Source organism: Chrysemys picta, chromosome 3 (genome assembly GCF_011386835.1).
Source record: "Chrysemys picta bellii isolate R12L10 chromosome 3, ASM1138683v2, whole genome shotgun sequence".
Taxonomy (NCBI): Eukaryota; Metazoa; Chordata; order Testudines; family Emydidae; genus Chrysemys; species Chrysemys picta.
In genome coordinates this window covers 169,172,624-169,193,463 of record NC_088793.1, presented here as the reverse complement: position 1 = coordinate 169,193,463, position 20,840 = coordinate 169,172,624, and the positions used below count along the sequence as shown (strand labels likewise).

Below are 20,840 nucleotides of genomic sequence, written 5' to 3'. Positions count from 1 at the left end.
CCAGGCCAATGGAGGCTGCAGGAAGGACGGCCAGCACGTCCCTTGGCCCGCACCGCTTCCTGCAGCCCACATTGGCCTGGAGCGGCGAACTGCAGCCAGTGGGAGCCACGATTGGCCGAACCTGCGGATGCGGCAGGTAAACAAACCAGCCTGTCCCGGCCCGCCAGGGGCTTTCCCTAAACAAGCAGTGGCCCTAGTTTGAGAACCACTGATCTAAGTGGAGGAACACTACTCTAAAACACTTGTACTAGATAATATTTGTTTTCATCATAAGTTCTGAACAGTACTAGTGTATATTCAAATATACTGGTTCTGCACCAAATAAAGAGCCATGTCTTGCTCTTTAGTAGTAACTCATTATTTACAATGGGAGCAGCTTCAGAGCTAAAGTTAGTATGTAAGGGACCTAATCTTGTGTTAAAGATTTACACTTTAATTTCTGGCAGGTACCAGATGTGGCTGATGACATTTGAAAGAGGGCAGGCAAAGGCGATGCAAAATTATGTTTAGATTTATAGCAGCAGGCAATTTATAGCAGCAGGCAAAGTTCAGTTGGGACTGCTACAATAGGAAGGCATAAGTGGAAATGGCTGTGCAAGTAACTGATATTATTTCAGTTCTCTAGAGAGACAAAGTAGGTGACCTAATATCTTTTATCAGACCAACTTCTGTTGTTGAGAGAGAGAAGCTTTCCAGCCACACAGAGCTCTTCTTCGGGTCTGGGAAAGGTACTCCAAGCTTCACAGCTAAATGCAAGCTGGAACAGATTGTTTAGCATAAGTATGCATCCGAAGAAGTGGGTTGTAGCCCACTAAAGCTTATGCTCTAATAAATTTGTTAGTCTCTAAGGTGCCACAAGTACTCCTGTTCTTTTTGAGGATACAGACTAACAGGGCTGCTACTCTGAAATTTAGCATAAGTAGTTAGCACATATTCTAAGGGGCCATTCAAAGTAGAGTGGCCTGTTAATATCTCTACAGTCATAGGGGGAAGAAAGGGGATTCAGCACTGATCAGAAATCAGACTTTGCTCTTTTGCATTCCTAGCACTTGGTGGCAGTGTGTTGTAGTGCTGCTTCTAAGGTGTCCTGCTGCTGCTTCGTTCATGACAATGCTTTTGCCCAGCTTCTCTATACCCAGTCTCACAGAGGGCCTGGGGCAGCCACCTGCCTTAGATTTCCCCCAAACCCAGTGTGATGGGGAGTACCAACCATGCACTGGCCCAGCAAGGGTTAACCATGCACTTTGGGCCCAGGAGGCCATGCCCCCACAGCCCACGCCCTTGCTGGGATGCTCCAGTTGGAAGCAGTAAAAGGAGGTGGCTCAGCTGAGTCTGAGCCGACTGAGGAGGAGAATGGACGCACACTGCAGGCTCCTGCCAGAGAACTGCTGGAGCTCCAGCCCACTGAGGCTGAATATGCTGAATCCAGGGCGGGACCCCAGTCGAGAAGGGAGACAGAAGGCCACTAACCCCGGAGGAACTGCAGGATCTAGAAGCAAGGGTAAGAAGCAGCTCAGGGCACATGTTTTGGAGTGAGAGACCTAAGCCTGAAGACAGGACTACTAGTTCCATATCAGGACCCAGTAGAATAGGGTGGGCCTGGGTCCCCCACGCCTCTATACCCTCTGGCCACTAGGCCACACTGCCCCAAGGGCACAAGCAGCTCCCTAATCTCTGACTCCTAGGCCTCGGTACCTCAACTGCATGGAGCCACATTCACCAAAGGTAGGGTGACCAGATAGCAACTATGAAAAAACAGGACAGGGGGTGAGGAATAATAGGCGCCTATATTAGAAAAAGTCCCAAAAAACAGGACCGTCCCTTTAAAAATGGGACATCTGGTCACCCTAACAAAGGGGGACGTTCTCCCATCTTTGCCTCCCCCGACGCCACACATGGTAGAGAATGTGGGCAATGGCCAGGACCCGCTAAGAGATCCAGACGGGGGAGGGCAGATGACGGAGCCTCTCCAACCGATACAGAGACAGAGAAACTTCTGAAATGGCTGCTGGTGAGCCAGCAGCACCAGGGGGCTCAACAACAACACCAGGCCCAGCTGCTGCAACAAATAGCCACTCGGCAGCAATTACAAAAGGCGCAACATCAGGAATAGCAACAACAGTTGGTCCGGGAGCTAGCCGCGCAACAACAAACACAGCAGGAGCGCCTGGTCCAGCAGATGGTTGTGCCCTATTTGACCGGCCCAGCCTACCAGAATTTAGACTGGATTAGCCTGAGGTGAAGACGGCTATCTTGGACCACCCCAGCATTAGCCCCGAGACCTACCAGCAATGATTCCACCAGGAATTCATGTTGGGCAGTAGCTCAACACTCAGACTACTGCTGGCAATGGCTAGGCCCCGAGAAGTTAACCAGGACCCAAGTAGCAGAGATTGTTGTATTGGAGCAGTTCACCAAGATCCTCCTCACCAGTGGAAGAGAGTGGGTGCAGCGTCACTGCCTGGCAACCCTCTCGGAAGCAGTGTCCTTGATGGAGGACTTCCTGGCCCAAACAGTGGACCCCTAAACTGGGGTGCTCCAGGGAGTGGAAATGGACAACCAGTGGAGGGCAGGCCAGCTCCAAGAGCGGGAGGGCCTTGAATAAACCTGAACAATGGACGAGTGCCCCAGTTCTCCTCCTGGCGACACTCATAGCACCTGCCCCCACAGTGATCCTGTCGGCAAGCCTGGTTTCAGCACTTCAGGGCTGCCGGCAAGGGCTGTGGGGGCAAGTGATATGAGTGCCATCAGGAGGAAAACTTTAAGCAGGAGTGCCCCTTTATGGATTGCAGCTATGGCCAGGTGTTAGTAGTTGGCCGCCAGGCCCAGAAAAGGGGCCCATCCAAGGTCCTGGTCCCCCTGTGAGTCAACAGCCTTGGTCAACTCACAGTGCAGTCAGACATTAGTCTGGGCCAGCCTGGTGGAGTCCCTGGGACCAGCGAGGGCTCCTGTCTATTTACAGTGTATCCATGGGGTTATGTGACCATATCTGACTGTCAGGTTGCAGCTCAAAGCAGGGGGCCAAGAGGAAATGTGTCGGGTCAGCCTGGCCACAAAGCTGGCATACCCAGTAATCCTAGGGTGTGACTGACGGTGGTTCTTGAAGGTCCTCTGTGAATGGGGTGACAGACTCCCAGCAGTCAGGGACCCAGAGAGGAGGGGGCTCTTGGGTCATGAGGAACCCAAAGGGCCAGGGAAAGCCCACCTGGCCATCCAGAGATGCCTGAACCATGCCCAACCAGGGCTGGGGCTCTAGATGAAGTTGGACCCAAGTGGCTGACGGATGACGCAGACTTCTTGAGGGAACAGAGGGAAGATCCAACCTTAAGCTGGGCCTGGAGCAAGTAGCCAACCTTGAACAGGAGGGAGGCGCTGACCAACATGTCCCCCAGGGGCCCTTTTGAAGTCCACGATGACCATCTGTACCATGTGGTGAAGGACCCCTAGACTTGAGAAGAACTCCAACAACTACTCATCCCCTGGAGATTTTGACGTGGTTTACTCCGTTTGGCCCACTCGGTACCCTGGGCTGGGCACCTGGGCCAGGAGAAGACTTTGCAACAGGTGTCACTGACATTTTTTTGGCCCAGCATCCACAAGGAGATGCAGGATTTTTGCGCCTCATGCATCAAGTGTCAGTGGGCTGGCTCGAGAGGGGTACTGAAAGTGCCCCGATGCCACTCCCACTAGTCTGGGTTCTTTCAAAAGAATCGGCATGGACATGGTAGGACCCTGGGAGAAGAGCAAGTTAGGGTTCTGCTACATCCTCGTAGTAGTTGATTATCCCACCAGGTATACCGAAGCCATCTCCCTGTGCACGGTCACAGCACCCTCCATAGCCACCAAACTCCTTAAGATCTTTGCCAGGGTCAGAATACCATGGGAGATACTAACTGACAGAGGAAGTAACATGGCATCCAAGTTAATGGCAGAATTTTGCCGACTGCTGAACATCCAGGCCCTCAAAACATCGGTATATCACCCACAAACTGACTGTGACAGTGCCCCCCATAAGGCTGTGTGGAAATATGCTTATGAATGCATATATGACATAACTAGAATATGTTTTATGCTACATATGCCATGTAACATATCTCTGTAAAGGTTATGATCTACTGAATCTATTAATCCTATTTGTATGCATGTATCATTTTTGTATTTGAAATTATGAACATTGGCTGTGTATTTGCTTGATTTTTAAGTAGCCTTTGTAAAGCATTTGGTCAGCTTCTTGAGAAAGGAATATGCAAATTAAGTGCCCAATCAAGAAGCACTTAAGGGACAATGGATCTTGGAAGGCTCCAATCCACATAAGATGTCTACATGAGGACGTTCAAGGTAGCATGTGAGCAATGGCTGCTGCCTGTAAAAACTGAGTCATGTGTGGACATGTGACTTGCCCAAATGACTCCAAAACTCCATCTTGGAGCTGGACTTTGCATAGGAAAGAGGAGGGGGTCTCCACCCACAAGAGAAAATCTATTTAAGCCCATAGGCGATCCCTCCATTTTTTCTTCAGCTGGCTAAAGAGAGAGCCTCTCCACCCCCAAGGATACCTGAAAGAAACTGGAACAAAGGACAGTAACTACAGGGGGTGTGAGTGACTGCTGGACCCAGACTAGAAGGAGACTAGTCTGTAAAAGGAAGCTTAATGGAAATCCTCTGGGGGTGAGGTTTTTCTATGTACTCCGTTTTCTTACTGTATTAGACTCAGACTTGTGTATTTTATTTTATTTTACTTGGTAATTCACTTTGTTCTATCTGCTATTACTTGGAACCACTTAAATTCTACTTTCTGTATTTAAAAAAATCACTTTTTACTTATTAATTAACCCAGAGTATGTATTAATACTTGGGGGGGGGGGGCAAACAGCTGTGCATATCTCTCTGTCAGTGTTATAGAGGGCGAACAATTTATGAGTTTACCCTGTAGGTAAAACGGATTTATTTGGGGTTAGGACCCCATTGGGAGCTGGGCATCTGAGTGTTAAAGACAGGAACACTTCTTAAGTTGCTTTTAGTTAAGTCTGCAGCTTTGGGGCAGGTGGTTCAGATGCTGCGGCTGTGTTGGAGCAGACTGGTGTGTCTGGCTCAACAAGACAGGGTGCTGGAGTCCCGAGCTGGCAGGGAAAGCAGGGGCAGAAGTAGTCTTGGAACATCAGTTGACAGCCCCAGGGGGTTTCTGTGATCCAACCCTGTAATCCACACTGACGGTCTGTTGGAAAGGTTCAATCAGACCCTGAAAGCGATGCTGAAGAAGTTTGTGGACAATGACCTTTGATACTGAGAAAAGCTGCTACCTGCCCTATTGTTCATGTTGTGGGAGGTCCCCCAGACCTCTACAGGCTTCTCCCCATTAAAGCTTCTATCTGGTAGGCAACTCCGGGGGATCATGGGAGACATGGGATCACAGGAGACATGGGAAGAGCAAGAGTCCACAGTCACAGGGTCAGTGCCCTACATTCTGCAGCTGCAGGAATGCCTCCAGAGGCTCAGTGAATTCGCCCAGGAGAACTTATTACAGGTGCAATGAACTCGGGAGCTCCAGTATAACAGGGGCACCAAACTACTGACCTTTGAACCCGGGGACCAGGTCCTGCTTTTATTACCATCGTCCAAGTCCAAACTACTCGCCAAGTGGCAGGGGCCATTTGATGTTATTCCAAGAGTAGACCAGCTGACTATGAAGTCTATTTGCCTAGGCAATGGCGGGACATCCAAGCATACCACATCAACTTCCTAAAGGTCTGGAAGGCCCAAGAAACCTGCTAATCCCTCTTAACTCCCTGAGCCAGAGATGGGGCCGTGGGCCATAGGGCTGCCTGACCCAATGCCCATCTCACTCAGACCGGGGCTCAGCCGGGGACAACTACTGCTGATCCAGTCCTTTCTCAAAGTGTTGTTGTTCCGTCCCAGGTGCACAGGCATGACCTATCACCACATAGTCACCAGTCCAGGACAGAAAGTCTGAGACCACCACCATCCCCTGCTCTAGAAGATGTGGGAACTGGTACAGAGGGAGCTCAAGGCAATACTGGCAGTGGGGGTCATGGCTGAGTCTGAGAGTGAATGGCAGAGCCCCATTGTCCTGGTCCCAAATCCCGACTGGACTATAAGGTTCTGCATAGATTTCCAGAAGGTTAATGCCATTTCACGTTTCAGTGTATACCAATGCCCCAAGTGGATGAGCTGCTCAAGCGGTTAGGAAGTGCTAAATTTATATCCACATTGGACTTGACGAAAGGCTATTGGAAGATACCCAGGACCCAGCCATCCCAGGAGAAAAAACGGTTACCTACATTCCATAATTGTTGTTCTTTGAGATGTGTTGCTCATGTCCATTCTATTCTGGGTATGTGCACACCCACATGCACAGCCGCTGGAGATTTCTGCCTTAGCATTATCTGTAGGGTCGGCTTTGGCACCCTCTTGAGCGCCACGCCCATGCACTGATATACAGGCATCACTGACCCTATGTCCTCTCAGTTCCTTCTTGCCGGCAACTCCAACAGAGGAGTAGAAAGGCAGGTAATGGAATGGACATGAGCAACACATCTTGAAGAGCAACAGTTACGAAAGGTAGATAACTGTTTCTTCTTTGAGTGCTTGCTCATGTTGATTCCATTCTAGGTGATTCACAAGCAGTATCTGTGACAGTGTACCCCATGAGGCTTTATGGGGGGAGGGGTGCTTATAAATGTATGTATGACATAACTGGAATATGTTTCGTGCTGCCTGTTCCATGTAATATATCTCCGTAAAGGTTATGGTCTACTATATCTATTCATCCTATTTGTACATGTATATCATTTTCTACTTGAGGTTAAGAATATGGGCTGAATGCTTGCTTGGTTTCTAAGTAAGCTTTGTGAGGCATTTGGTCAGCTTCTTTAGGAAGGAATTTGCTTGGTTAAGTACCAGATCAGGAAACACTTGGGGAACAATGCATCTTGGAATGCTCCAATCCACATGAGAAGTCTTCCTGGAGACATGCAAGATACCATGTGGACAATGGCTTCGGCCTGTAAAGACTGAGTCATGCAGAGACATGTGACTCACCCATGTGACTCCAGAACTCCATCTTGGAGCTGGACTTTGCATAGGAGGGAGGAGGGGGGTCTCCACCCACGAGAGAGTCTATTTAAACCCATGGGAGACCCCTCCATTTGGTCTTCAGCTGGCTAAGGAAGGAGCCTCTCCAACCCCCAGGATACTTGAAGGGAACTGGAACAAAGGACAGTAACTAAAGAGGGTGTGAGTGATTGCTGGACCCAGGCTAAAAGGAGATCAGCCTGTAAAAGGGAGCATTCTGGAACTGGTGAGGAACTTATCTGTATTTAGTTTGATTAGACATAGATTTGCGCATTTTATTTTATTTTGCTTGATGACTTACTTTGTTCTGTCTGTTACTACTTGGAACCACTTAAATCCTATTTTCTGTATTTAATAAAATAACTTTTTATTTAGTAATTTACTCAGAGTATGTATTGATACCTGGGGGAGCAAACAACTGTGCATATCTCTCTATCAGTGTTATAGAGGGTGAACAATTTATGAGTTTGCCCTGCATAAGCTTTATGCAGGGTAAAACAGATTTATTTGGGTTTAGACCCCATTGGGAGTTGGGCATCTGAGTGCTAAAGACAAGCACACTTCTGTGAGCTGTTTTCAGGTAAACTTGCAGCTTTGGGACAAGTGATTCAGACCCTGGGTCTGTATTGGAGCAGACGGGAGTGTCTGGCTCAGCAAGACAGGGTGCTGGAGTCCTGAGCTGGCAGGGAAAACAGGAGCAGGGATAGTCTTTGCACATCAGGTGGCAGCTCCCAAGGGGGTTTCTGTGATCCAACCCATCACAGTATCAATGGAGGTGGGCTCAGAGTTCACAGACTAGCAGCTTGCAGTATTGCTCTACCGAAGTCAGCATCATCCCAGGCCTGCTGGGTAAGTGCATAATGGGACATCAGTGTTTGGACGGACGATCAGGTGGCCATCCTACAGAGGTCCTGGATAGGCACTTGGGCTAGGAAAGCTGCCAAAGAGGTTGTGCCCTGGTTGAGTGGGCAGTGACAGTTGCCGGAGGTGGCACCTGTGCCTGACCATAGCAGCAGTGAATTCAGGCAGTGATCCAAGATGAAATTCTTTGAGAGGACACTGGACAACCTTTCATCCTGTCGGCCACCGCGACAAACAATTGTGTCGACTTGCAGAATGGCTTGGTCCTTTCAAAGTAGAAGGCTAGTGCCCTCCTGATGTCTAGGGAATGCAACCTACGATCCTCCAACTTATGCAGCTTTGGAAAAAAGACAGGCAAGTAAATGTCCTGGCCCATATGAAACTGTGAGATTACCTTGGGCAGGAAAGCCGTGTGAATCTGCAGCTGGACCTTGTCTTTGTAAAAGACCGCATAGGGTGGTTCTGAGGTAAGTGCCCTAATCTCAGAGATCTGGTGGGTAGATGTATTGCAATCAAGAACATGACCTTCCAGGAAAGGAGGTGAGAGCAGGAAGCCAGAGGCTCGAAGGGAGGCCCCATGAGCCGCGACTGCACAAGATTCAGGTCCCACTGAGGGACGCATTTCCTGATGTGTGGATAGAGGTGCTCAAAGCCCTTGAGGAACCGGGCAGTCATGTCTTGGGCGAAAATCAAGCTACCCTCAAGCGGCTGATGGAAGGCCGAAATAGCGGCCAAGTGGACCTTGATAGATGAAAGGGACAGGCCTTCAAGCTTGAGATGCAGAAGGTAGTCCAGGATTAACTGCAATGAGGCCCACTCAGGCTGAATGCCTTTATCTGAGGTCCAACAAGCAAACCGTTTCCATTTGGCCAGGTAGGTCGCTCTCATGGAGGGCTTTCTGCTGCCCAACAGGACCTGTTGGACACCGTCCAAGCACTGCGGCTCCTCCGCATTTAACCATGCAGCAGCCAAGCCATCAGGTGCAGCGCCGCCAGGTTCGAATGCAGAAGACTGCTCCGGTTTTGGGACAGCAGGTTTGGCCTGAGCAGTAGCTGTAAAAGGACAGCCACCGAGAGGTCCAGAAGCATGTCAAACCAGTGCTGGTGCGGCCAAGCCGGCGCTATGAGGATCACCTTCACCCTGTCCTGCTTGAGCTTCGTGAGGACCCTGTGAATTAAAGGCACTGGGGGACAGGCATACAACAGAGCCACCGACCACAGGAGTAGAAAAGCGTCCAACAGGGAGCCTCTCTTGATTCCCCCAAATTGAGCAGAAAATGTGGCATTTTCTGTTCTGCCTGGAATCCCCCACCTCTGGAAGATGACGACCACTTCTGGATTGAGGGACCACCCGTGGAGAGATGAGAAAGTCAGCGACCTGAGGCAATCTGCCAAAGCATTCCTGGCCCCAGGTAGATGTGTGGCTATGAGATGGATGCCGTGTTATACACAGAAGACCCAGAGCCTGAGAGCTTCTTGGCAAAGGCCAGACAATCTGGCTCCGCCTAGCCAGTGTATTGTCCATCACAGAACTCGACCACCCGGCTTTTTTATGTAAGGTAGAAAGGCTTGGCAGGCCAGATGAACCTCTCTGAGCTCCCTGATGTTGATGTGTAGGGAGCAATCATGACTCGATCAATGGCCTTGCGTGCTGAGATCACCCAGGTGGGCTCCCCACCCCAGGTTCAAGGCATCAGAGATGAGGGTCACTGATGGGGACAGAGCCACGAAGGGAACTCCCACCCCCCCAACACTAATGCAGGATTCTGCCACCAGATGAGTGATGACAGTACGTGGTCAGGGACTCTGACCACGTGGTCCATGCTCTGTCTGTTGGGTACATAGACCAATGCCAGGCATACCTGCAGGGACCTGAGACGGAGCCACACGTGGTTACATGCAGGCTGCCATGTGGCACAACAATCGCAGGCATGTGAGAGGATGGGCTTGCATGCATAAGATGAGGTCCACCATGGCTTGGAACTGAGCCTCAGGGAGGAAGGCTCTGGCCTGAGTAGAGTTGAGGACTGCTCCAATGAACTCTATGTGTTGCACTGGACTTAAGGTCAACTTTTTCTCATTTATTAACAGCCCCAGGTTGTGACAGGTGGAACAAACCAGATTGAGATGCTGCCGCACCTGATCTCAGGACCAACCCTTTATTAGCCAGTTGTCGAGGTAGGGGTAAATTTGAACACCCAGTGCCTCAGGTAAGCAGCCACTGGTGCTATGCACTTCGTGAACACTCTCGGGGCTGACAAGAGACTGAATGGCAATACTGTGAATTGGAAATGGCGCTGGCCCAGCGTAAAATGAAGGAAGTGCCTGTGCCCCAGGAAAATGGAAATGTGGAAATAAGCATCCTTCAAGTCGAGGGGGCGTACCACCCTTCTGGACCCAGGGAGGGGATGATGGAGGCCAGGGAGACCATGCGAAACTTCATCTTCTTGAGAGACTTGTTGAGATGACGCAGGCCCAAGATGAGTCTGAGGCCCCCTTTCACTTTTGGGATCAGGAAGTAGCAGGAGTACATGTCTCAAGGGACCTCCTCCACCGCTCCCAGGCGCAGGCGGTTCTCAACCTCTTGGACGAGGAGTTGCTCGTGAGAAGGGTCCTTGAAGTGGGACGGGGAGGGAGGGTTGGCCACGAACTGCAGGGTGTAACCTGAGGATATTACTTCAAGCACCCAACGGTCTGAGGTTAGCCAAGACTAGGCTGATTGGAAGGGGCGGAGGTGGTCGAGGAAAGAGTGGGAGGGTGGATCCTGGGAGGAAGAAGAGACATACTTGGGGTATATGGTGGGAAAGGGTCAGGCGTGCCCCTTGATGGACAAGGTACAAGCCCTGAGAGACTGCCCCATCCATATGACCAAGAAGCAGGTAAGGCAGTTTCCTCAGGCTAGTAGGGTACTATTGATGCTTTGTACCAGATTTCACCATCCTAGCTGTCCCCCTTTCGGACCTCATGAAGAACTCTTGGCCACGGAGTGGTCCGAGGACTGCAGGAGGGCCTTCCAGACCCTGAAGGAATGGCTAAGCCAGGAGCCAGTCCTGTTTCACACTGACTTTGCAAGGACAGAACCCTTCTGGGGGGCACTTGACCCCCCCATATCCTCCCTACACATTGCCTTTACCTGCTTCTCTTCAATATTTATTGAGACCTCTGGGAGAGACTGTGAAATGCAATGGGGTTAGTTGCCAATGGTATGCTGATGACACTCAACTATATATCTCATTTTTAACTGATGCAACCATCACCACTACTAAAATGTTAGCATGCCTACAGGAAATTAGCTCTTGGTTGTAGAACAGCTGGCTCAAGCTGAACCAAGGCAAGACTGAAGTGATGCTGGTTGGAAAGGGGAAGCACTTCAAAGAGCTGGCCAAGATGTTGTATCCACATCTCATCAAAATTATACAGTCTCCATTTCTCAGAGTGGTCCAAAGCCTCAGAGTCATAGAATCCTAGGACTGGAAGGGACCTTGAGAGGTCATCTAGTCTAGTTCCTTGCACTCATGTCTGACTCATCACTAAGGTTGGATGACTAGGTAGTATCAGTTTCCAAAAATGCCTTCTTTCGCCTCCAGTTTGCTAGGAAGCTTTGTCCTTTCCTCTCAAAAGTGACCTGGCCACAGTAGTCCATGCATTTGTCAGCTGCAGACTGGATTACTGTAAATCTGCAGCTGAATGTCAAGACTATGCACAGGGTCCATCTGGTACAGAATATGGTTGCCCACCTTTACAGTGGCTCGGGTCACCATGAGCACATGAGACCTGTGTTCAAGTCCCTCTACTGGCTCCAAGACAGCTTCTAATGCCATTTTAAGGCCTTGGTCCTAATTTTCAAAGCAATTAATAGATCAAGCCCCAGCTACATCAGACTCAAGTTTGACCTATTAATCACTGTGACAGCTGCATTCCTCTGGGGGCAATGCTGGTAACAAAACCCAGAATTAAGGATATGAGAGCTGGGGACAAAGCATCCTCAGTAAAGGGTCTCTGGCTACAGAACAATCTTCCAGCAGAGATCAGATGAACTCACTGTCTATCCATCTTTAGGAAACATTGCTAAAAACTTGGTCTTTGAGGATGCTTTTCCTCCGCAAGTGATGCTCACAATACAAACTCCACTTCTATTCCCCAAATTCTACTGACTCCCGGAAAAAACAAACAAAAACAACTCCTCCCACCCAACCAAAAAAAAAAAAGAGAGAGAGAGAGAGAGAGAGAGAGAGAGACAAGTGCCAAAGACTCCGTGAAGTCCACTAAGGACTTCACTATTGCTACTGATTTTAAATGGAAGGTTCTCAGGTACTACAGTGATGGGAGCAGGGGCAATATAAAATTCTTAGATAGACAGACAGATGGGAGGTAGGGCTGAGGGAGTGAAAGACCCTTTGGGAAGATGAAGCATGAGGGAAGAGGTAGGGTAAAAGGGAAAGCATCTGCAAGGGACGGAGGTGGTTACCAGGGAGGAAAGGGAGAGGGAAATCTGCAAATGTGAAAGTGCTACACAGTACATTTGGGGTAAGAGTCTTCAGCGGAAAGTACAGAGATTGAGGAAGGGAAGATGACACATGGGGCAATGAAAAGCAGCGGAGGGAACAGAGGGGTGGAAAACAAGGTGGGCAATGTCTGCACTGAGTAGCAGCCACTTAAGGTATCTTTACCTACTAACACAGCCTCCAAATTTTTTCACAAGGGAATGGAAATCATGCTTAAATCCAGATCTGTGGGTGCTACATAAGGCAAAGTGTGAATCCTCTCACCCCCCCACCAAAAGTGCAGGGAGGAGTGAATAAGTTACCTGGGACTATAGGAACATTTTGGACAAGTGTAAAAGTTCCTCATTTTAAACAATTCTCCCCTCCATCATCACAAAAAAGTCAGCATAAATTAAAGCTGCCTGTAGCAGGTTTAAATTAGATTCCAGCTAGGGAGTCTAGTGTAATGGTACCACCTCCTCTCTTTTGCCTTTTCTCCTTTCTCTTTCACTCCCTGTTTTTAAAGGCTAAACAGTTTTTAAAAGTGGGAGGGAAAAACCCTGAAGAACTGACCTTTCTATGTCCAAAGCAATACCCTACGTGTTATAGGTATTAGACAATTTTAAACATTCAGCCAATTTTATAATGCAACATTACTTTTGAATATACATCATTAGGTAAAATTCTTGAAATACAGCCAAAGGTAGGAGGAAAAAGCATTTAAGTATAGTATGCCCATGTTTTGCTTTTCAGAGATGTGTTTAATGATGTCTCCAGCAGACCAGCTTCATCCATTTTCCAAGCATTCACTTGTTTATTTCAAGAATTGTCTGAATTATAAACAGGCATTAAATCACCTCCAAGCGCTAATACATTGAAATGAAGTATTGTAAACCATGTACTATGTTGGTTTAAACAAAGTAATTAAAAAGCAACACAACCATTTTCTTCTAGTTCTTCCTGGCTCACTGACTTGTTTTGTCTGTTAAAAGAAAAGTTCTTTTTCCTTGTAAATATCAAGGTCAATCAGAGGTCAAGATTGTGCTTTTGAGCTATGGTTCCTTTCAGGTTATTGGCTTTGTTTAATTGCTGAAAGGAACCATCCATTTCAGTGTATAGTACAGTGCTCTAAAGAGCAAAGACACAGATGTAAGCCTATTAAATACAAAACAAACATGAACAAATAAAGGTTTGACAAACCCACAAAAGTCATCCCCCCTCCCTCTCTCCTGATAACACAGCTCTGGGCTACTTAATGGACCTTGTTGTGCCTAGATATTTCATTCTACGGGGCCGGGCCTATCTACATTGGGAAAATTGGCTAACTGGTTTTCAGCTAAGCTTATTTAAAAAATGGTTAGAAACACAGCATAGACCTACTTTTAGGCAGCCTGACCTGTTTTTACTGAATAGGTCTGTAGCAGTAGAAGGAGACACAGGGGCTAACTGTGAGGCTTGGGTGTAATGCAGGAAATGGTTTATGAGTATAGATGCAGCCAGAGGACCTTACAGGTAAAGAGAGAGACTAAATGAGGAAAATGAACTGAAGCAGATGTACAGATTCAAGAATGAAGGAGACATGTCTGAAATGGTGAAAAAATAAAATTGTTCTAGTGGCAGCACTTGGATGGGAATAGAGAGGGGAAACTAGAAAGGAGGATGTTGCAGTAGTCAGGTTAAGAGGTGACTGGAGCATTCTGTAGCCTCCAGAGCTGGGTTCAAACTCTGAGATTCTGATTCATGTGTTTGTTTGTTTTTACAAAATCAGGATATTTATGATCAGCTTGACAAAGATGTGTGCTATGGTACTGCATATTCTTACCTAGAGACAGAATAGAAGTTTTAAGGTGGTCCAAGAGAATATAATTAGAATGGGAAGAAATGAAGCAAAGGAAATGTAGGATGCATATTAGTAAAAACATCCCTAACGTGGAGGGGGTCTATTACCATGCACCGTGCAAAAGTCTACCAAGGGAAATGGTGGAACCTCATTGTTTGGATCATTAGAACCAGACCGGGGGGGGTGGGGGGGTGGGTGTCAGGATCTCTAATGGCCAGACACCTCTTTGGGGGCCATTACACATAGCAGGTAAATAATATTTAAGACATTCACAAAGTCCAATAAATGTATAATATCTGAGATTCATAAAACTATTGTAAAATATCTAAGGCAAAAGGGAAACAAATGTCAAGATTATTCATTTGACCCTAAATATCCTGTTTCCTGACAAGTGAAAGATGCCATCTTGTAGTGCTTCAGTAAGAGCACTTGAGCAGAGTGGACGTACCATTGGTAAAAGGAGGTGAGCTGAGAAGAAAGAGCAGACAGCACTTGCAAATGCAGTGAAGAAGCGGATAGAATGCATGCAGGAGCTGCAAATGTGAACACCGAACTAGACACACATACGTTTGAATACAATAAACATTACTGAAGTGGGAACGGGAAGCCTAGTGACCCACATTACTCAGACTGTGAAACAGTCTTACAAAAAACCAAACAGAAAAAGTTTCCAACCTACCAAGTAGCAAGGTCAGAGAGAGTAAAGTAAAGACACTTGTATTTTCAAGTGTGGAACAGTCCAATGTCTTTGGATTGCCTAGCAGTGAAGAAAGGGAAAACGTGGGATCATCACTGAAATATACCTCTGTGTAGATGGTGATTCTGAATGGAACCACTGTACTTAAGGGGAGTTTTGGCAAATATTTCAATGGAAATGGCCTCTAACAATGCAATATTTCAACAGCAGAGATAGGATATATAATGGAACAAACCTACAGACCTGTTGTGTTCAGTCTTAGGGCTGAGCATATTTCACAAAGGTGAAAAAAAAAGGCCACAATTAATACTTAGGGGTTAAGGAAGTGAAAACAACCCACAATCTCCATGCTGGGGATTTCCCCAGCTATATAGAGCCAACTAGCTTCTACACCTCCCTCCCCACAGCTTCTGGCATATGGGGTGATGTGCATTATGCTCCTATTCCCAAAATGGCATATGCAGGGCTGGATTAACCTTTTGTGGGTCTGGCACCAAACATATTAGTGGGCCCCCACGGGGTCAATGGAGCACGGCCTGGGGAGGTTGGTCCCTGGAGTGAGGGGCTGGCCAGGGGCAATTGGGCATGGCATGTCTTGAGTGGCCCCGCGCAGCCCAGTGCAAGGGCACTACATATAAACCGGCAGTTACCAGATGCACACTGGCCCACCCAGCCCTGTACTGCCAGCGTGCCCCTTCCCCTCGGGGTTGGGCCCATGCCGTGCCACACAGCCTCCAATTCCCTATGCCCAGCATCCCCCAGAACTGCTATGCCCTGCAGCCCCCCCCCACAGCCCCTCCACCAGAAATGCACAGCGCCCTGCACACCACCGCCCCCTCCAGCATCCCCCCCATAGCCCCACCACTAGTGCCCAATGCACTTCCCCACAGCTCCACCACCACAACTACACAGCACTCCACTCAGACCTCCCACTGCCTAGCACCCAAAACACACAAACCTCCCCCACTGCCCAGCAGCCACACCGCCTCACACAGAGACCCACTCCCTCACACCATGCGCCCCGGCCACACTCACCAGCCCTGCTGGGAGGTGACTGCGTCTGCCAGGCTGCGCTGGCAGCGTGGCCGGGGCCGGTCCAGTGCCGGGGCAGGGAATCGCTCTGGCCTCTCAGGAGTGGCACAATCAGGCAGGCCAGGGTCTGCCCTCGCTCCAGCTGGGCTCCCTCAGGACTCACTTGCCTGGAAGTGGGGTGACCAAACATCCCCTTTTTAAGCTCTGTCCTGGCCATCCTAACTTTCTTTTGACAAAAACAGGCATTTGTCCTGTTTGCTCTTGCCAAGTAATCAGTTGGCAAGAGCAAATGAACAAATGCCCAGTTTACCAAAAATGTCAGGTGTGCCCCCCTAGCAGGGCGTGGAGGAACGTGTGTGGGGGGTTGGCGATGCAAGGTGTCAGGTAGTGGGGCTTGGGAGGGTCAGGCCCAGCCTCAGGTTGCATGAAGCTGGCGGGTTTGGGGGCTAGCCCCTGGCAATGGTACGGGGAGCTAGGGAGTGGGGGGGCGTCAGCCCCTGGCACTGGTGTGGGGAGCTCGGGGGTGTGTGTGGGGGGGGGACGTCAGCCCCAGCTCCTGGCAATGGCTTGGGGAGCTGGAGTGGGGGAGGGGTCAGCCCCAGTCCTGGCAGTGGTGTGCAGAGCTCGGGGGTGGGGTCAGCCTTGGCCATGGCATGTGGAGCTGGGGAGGGTAGGAGGGGTCAACCCCAGATCCTGGCCATGGCATGCAGAGCTCAGGAAGGGGAGAAGGGGTCAGTCCCCAGTGGCATGGAGCTGTGGGGGGAGGTCAGCAGCCCCAGGCAGGCGGCACCAGGTTCCAGATCTCTCAGCCCCAGCTGTGGTCAGGAGGCGGAGAGGAGCCAGTGAGCAGGGCCAGAGGGCAGAGAGGAGCCCTCGGCCGGCCTGTGACCCAACAGGAGCAAGTGGTGGGCAGGGGCTGGGGTGGAGAAGAGCTGGCAGGGCCTTGGAGTGCAGCCCAAGTGGAGCAGGCAGGGCCGGGCCAGGGCCCCTTCAGAGCTTGGGCCAGGTGCCATGCCACTACTGGCGCCATTATAAACCTGGTATTCGGCATATTATACGGTCCCTTGGAAACCACAGAACTGCTTCTATCATTCTGCTTTCTCCTTTTCAGCCCTACTCCAACTCAGCTCTCAGTCCCTTCCCTGGGAACTCTAAGGCCAATCATCCTGGTCATGCTTATCTGGCTATACCTACAACTGCTGCCTATTAGACTCTGCTACTTAGTCTCCCCTATCACAAGGCTATTTCCCAGGCAGCTGCTTGCTTGCATGCATGCACACAAACATGCACACTAATCCTTTGTCTCACTTCCTGTTCCTAATCCCTAGTGTCCTTTGGATGGATGTGCCCTCTACCAGCTAGACGACCCAAATCTTTCCATCCAGGAGGGGCATCCAATAATAAGCAAGTTCATAGTAGAATATATTTTCACTTTGCTAATAGTCAAGGAGTGGTCAGTGTCACAATCAGTACTGTGGAATGTGCACTAAGGGTAGGTCTTACCTCCTGATGATAATAAGGTCTAATTAGTGCCAGTAGCCTGATTGTGGATGTCACCATGATACTTTGTGGTGATCTTTTCCTGTAAAATATGAATTGGTAATGTGTATATATAGTAAATAAAGTAGTTCTAGACATCATTCCTGACATCAGGTCTTGTACTCAAACTCTATTATCCAACAAATTATTGTGCCATTTGGGTGAGAAAGAGAGTGTGAGAGAGAGATGAAAACCATTTAAATGGTGCTTCTCCTTTTCCCTATAATTGTTATGACCTGGGTGAAACCTTCCTATGGGTTGAGTTAAAATCTCATTCAGACTGATGTGTGAACACACCCTTCTCTCAAGATAGTTGTAAGAAACACTTAAGGGGCAACTCCTAAAACAAAGTCCAGAGTCTTCCCAGAAACTAGCACCAGGTGGGTGGAGGGACTTCAGGTTTCCAAGTGGCTTAAAGGTAAGTGACTTTTGGGCTTACCTTTAAAGACGGTGGTTTTGAGATGTTGGACAAGTCATTTTGGCCAGGTTCTCCAAGTATCATTATCCCCATTTTACAGATAGGAAAATTGAGTGACAAAGAGGCAAAGGCTCAGATCCTCATTTAGACATTTAGAATTAGGTCCCTAAATATCTTAGTTATTTGTTACTCAGTTTCCCTATCTGTAACTTGGAGATAATGATACTGATGTCCTTTGTAAGGCACTTTGAGATCTACTGATAAAAAGTACTATGTATCAGAGGGGTAGCCATGTTAGTCTGGATCTGTAAAAGCAGCAAAGAGTCCTGTGGCATCTTATAGACTAACAGACGTATTGGAGCATGAACTTTTGTGGGTGAATACCCACTTCATCGGATGCCAGGTCAATACATAGGGTGGACAGAGCAAGCTCCTATTCCATCCCCGTTTCAAAAATCAATTTAATATACAGTCCTCAAATTAAGGACATATCACATATTAAACTGATAAGAACAGATAGTAGATAATGTTTTCACCCCTCAGCTCACAGAGAGCTGAGAAGCGAGTACTATGTAAGAGATAGGTATTATTTATTAATTTTCAATTTGAAATTTATTCTTGTAGACATTGTTGTTGTAGTTGTGTCTGTCCCAAAATATTAGAGAGACAAGGGCCTTGGCTACACTGGCAATTCACAGCGCTGCACTTGCTGCGCTCAGGGGTGTGAAAAACCAACCCCCTGAGCGCAGCGAGTGCAGCGCTGTAAAGCGCCAGTGTAATCAGCGCCTGCAGCGCTGCACGCTCGCTCGCAGCGCTGCAAGCTATTCCCCTCGGAGAGGTGGAGTACTTGCAGCACTGCGAGAGAGCTCTCGCAGCGCTGGTGGCGCGACTACACTCGCGAGTGTAGCCAAGGCCAAGGTGTTGGTCAGAGAGATAAGCTTTCAAGCTTACACAGAACTCTTCTTCAGGTCTGTGAAAAGCAATGTCTAAGCTCAAAAGCTCTGTCTCTCTCACCAACAAGTCCAACAAAAGATAATATCTCAGCCATTGCGTCTAATTTGATATACAATCATTGGGGGAAAAAAGACTTAAGTAGTTTCAAGTGTCCTGGTCCTGCACTCCACCTTAGGAAGTTTATGATTTTACAACTAAACATTCCACTTTAAAAAAAAAAGTTTCCTTTCCTCTAGTGTGTGTGAAAGGCCCCCACAAAGAGGAAACAGACAGCTAATACTGCAAGGAGTTCCATGTTAATAGTTCCTTTGCACTGACTGCCCCATTATGCCTGGGTCTGCCCACACCACCCAGAGTTCTTGACAGGATCAGGACACATGTGAGGTTGCAGGGGAAAAGGAACCTGACTATGCTGCAAGTGCTGTCAGATGCACAAAGGAAACAAGATGGAAAAAAATTCTTCTAATCTTTCAGTTTCAGTAATCTTAGGTATTGCTTCTTGTAACTGTAGAAAAAATGAGGCATAAGAGTGATTAAGACAACGTACCTTGAACAATTTGAACTAAAGTGTATATTAATCCAAGAATCTCAAAGAGATTTACAAACATTAATAAAGTAGGGTAAGAAATAATGATCTGGATTATCGGACACGTTAGTACTACTAATTTGCATATGCCTAGCATCATTCACCAGAAAATGTTAAAGTACTTTACAAACTTTAAGTAGTTTTACATCCTTGTTAAGTATTATTGTACCCATGTTATAGTTTAGTGACTTGAGACATAAAAAAGTGTAAGGTCAGGCTATGCCAAAAAGGTGTTAATGGCTGCCATCAAGAGAGTCTTTGATTCAAAGACACTCGTAGACCTAAGTGGTGGTGAGAATACTAACTGAAATGAGCAATTAATCTCCTTTATGTAGTAGAGACAGCTACAAAAACTGGAGGAACCACCCAAGGCAGGTGACAAGTCAGACCCAAGCCCTATGGACTGAGAGCGTTTCTCTGATTGCAAAGGCAGGGGCTAGGATATTGGATCTGAACCTGCATGCTGGAGCAACGAAGCCAGAAGACAAGTTCTGAGGCCTGGTATACACTACGAGTTTAGAGTAGCAGCCGTGTTAGTCTGTATCCGCAAAAAGAAGAACAGGAGTACTTGTGGCACCTTAGAGACTAACAAATTTATTAGAGCATAAGCTTTCGTGGACTACACTGGGCTGTAGTCCACGAAAGCTTATGCTCTAATAAATTTGTTAGTCTCTAAGGTGCCACAAGTACTCCTGTTCTTCTTCTTACTACGAGTTTAGGTCGACTTTAGCATCATTAAATCGAATTAAGCCTGGACACGTACACACGATGAAGCCCTTTCTTTCGACTTAAGGGGCCCTTTAAACCGGTTTCTTTACTCCACCTCCGACGAGGGGATTAGCGATAAAATCGGCCTTAGCGGGTCGGAATTGGAGTAGTGTGGACGGAATTCGACATTATTGGCCTCCGGGAGCTATCCCACAGTGCTTCATTGTGACCGCTCTGGACAGCACTCTCAACTCAGATACACTGACCAGGTAGACAGGAAAAGCCCCGCGAACTTTTGAATTTCATTTCCTGTTTGCCCAGCGTGGAGAGCACAGGTGACCACACAGAGCTCATCAGCACAGGTAACCATGATGGAGTCCCAGGATCGCAAAAAAGCTCCAGCATGGACCGAACGGGAGGTACGGGATCTGCTCGCCATATGGGGAGATGAATCAGTGCTAGCTGAACTCCGTAGCAGTAAATGAAATGGCAAAATATTAGAAAAGGTCTCCAAGGCCATGAAGGACAGAGGCCATAACAGGGACGCACAGCAGTGCCGCGTGAAAATTAAGGAGCTACGGCAAGCCTACCACAAAGCCAGAGAGGCAAACGGAAGGTCCAGGGCAGAGC

At 48.3% G+C, this 20,840-nt stretch overlaps 1 non-coding gene across 1 annotated transcript; it reads right to left on the bottom strand.

Annotated features, from left to right (window-relative positions):
• Positions 1–18,333: 18,333 nt before the first annotated feature.
• On the bottom strand, positions 18,334–18,528 carry LOC112058929 (U2 spliceosomal RNA). Its single transcript, XR_002888103.2, has one exon. It is a non-coding gene; the product is annotated as a U2 spliceosomal RNA (small nuclear RNA).
• Between the last annotated feature and the right edge of the window lie 2,312 nt (positions 18,529–20,840).